The sequence below is a fragment of the Lipotes vexillifer genome, unplaced genomic scaffold (assembly GCF_000442215.2).
Source record: "Lipotes vexillifer unplaced genomic scaffold, Lipotes_vexillifer_v1.1 scaffold371, whole genome shotgun sequence".
Lineage (NCBI taxonomy): Eukaryota > Metazoa > Chordata > Mammalia > Artiodactyla > Lipotidae > Lipotes > Lipotes vexillifer.
Genome location: NW_006786304.1, coordinates 403,354 through 405,043, shown reverse-complemented (window position 1 = coordinate 405,043; position 1,690 = coordinate 403,354). Strand labels below are relative to the sequence as shown.

Below are 1,690 nucleotides of genomic sequence, written 5' to 3'. Positions count from 1 at the left end.
CGCGCCCGGGGTGTGGCCGCCCCTCCACGCCGCCCCCCCCACCCCACCCCCTGCCCCTCCCGGACTGCAGGGGCCAGGGCAGTCGGGGTCGACTCACTTCCCCGGAGCCGCACTGGCCGCCAGGGGGCGCTGCCGAGCCCGCACCCCATTGTTTGTAAACAAACCCGTCAGACGGCTGAGGCACCTGCGCTCTCGGACCCTCAGTGCCTCCCGCCCAGCGACACCAGCCTCATGGGGGGTGGGGAGGGCAGGGAGAGAGGGAGGCACGGTGTAGGGACTCAGCGCCCCCCCACTGCTCTCCGAGTGCACTCCCGCCACCTCCTCCAGGGAGCCCACCCGGCCTAGCCAATCGCCGCTGGCTGGGATTTGGGGCGCGCACACTCACCCCGGGGGCATGAACACGCCGGAGGGGACGGTGATGGGGGGCGGGCGGCTTCCTTCAGGAGGGCGCGCCCGCCGAGCGCCGCTCGCTGCGGCTGCTGCTGTGGCTGCTGCTGCTGCTGCTGCTGCTCTAACTGCAGTAGCTGCCGCTGTTGCCGTTGCTGCCTCGGCTGCTCCTCGGGCCGCAGGCGCGTCCGCGTCCTGGCCGCCGCTGCTGCTGGTTTCGCTGCCGCCGCCGCCGCCACCAGGCACCCGCTCGCATGTGGCTCGCGCCGCGTCTCAGGCCGCCCGGCAGATCCCCGGCCCGCTCGGCGGCAGCCCCGCCCCACCCCGCCCCCGCCTGGCGGGTCCCACGCCCCGCCCCCGCGTGACGCCACTGCCCCGCCCGCCAGCCGCGGACAAGTCGGGACTTGCTGGCGCGCGCCGCGCCCCCAACCTCGGCGCGGGGGGTTTCCCTGCAGCCGGGGGCGGGGCAGGGCCTGGCCCGGGGCGCGGAGGCGCGCTGATCGGGCCGCCCAGACAGCGGGACAGCCGGACACACACACTGACACACTGACTGGGACCCACAGAGACACACACCCAGAAACGTGTACGCAGACTGACTGTCTGGCGCTCCAGGGTACACAAAGTCACGTGCTGACAGGGCCTGGGGACAAGCTGACTTGCAGACACACAAATGCACACCTTGGACAGAGGCGTGGACGCACAAACGCACACACTGACGGAGCACTCACACATCCAGACACAAATACATAACCTGACTTGCTAACAGGGTCACTGGGACGCACATACTACAATGTCAGGGACACACACAGTTGCACAAACACCCACACTGCTGAGCACACCTACACCCACAAACCTATCAGGTTCACAAGCATACCCACTGAGCAGGTACCCACAACACACACACAGTCGCGGGCCCACATAGACACAGGCTGAGAGCTTCTCAGGAAATAGAAACTTCCTGATAGGCTCAGCGGAACACACACACATACACACACAACACCCGTCACAGGGACACCTGGACACACAGCTTGATATCGATGAAACTCCTACAGAGACACACACAAACACACCCACCCCAGCTCACAGCTGACACATTAAAATTGTCAGAAATTGACCCTCACAGACACAGATCAAGTCAGACATAAAAAGACTGACTCCCCCCATCAACAGACAGTCACAAAGTCACACCTGTGACAGGTTCCTGCTAACTGGCCCACTGATGGGACACTCCAGAAGCATGCGCATCTGACCACACTCTCCACGAGTCTGGTGGGGGAACCAGGGCTATGAGAAAGTCCCGGGC

General features: G+C 65.4%; 1 protein-coding gene across 1 annotated transcript in view; it reads right to left on the bottom strand.

Moving 5' to 3' along the window:
* BBC3 (BCL2 binding component 3) overlaps nucleotides 1-657 on the bottom strand; it is an 8,400-nt gene extending 7,743 nt beyond the window's left edge. Inside the window, exon 1 of the mRNA XM_007458479.1 lies at nucleotides 386-657. The gene's annotated coding sequence lies outside the window, so the exon portion shown is untranslated. The remainder of the gene's footprint in view (nucleotides 1-385) is intronic.
* Nucleotides 658-1,690: the final 1,033 nt, after the last annotated feature.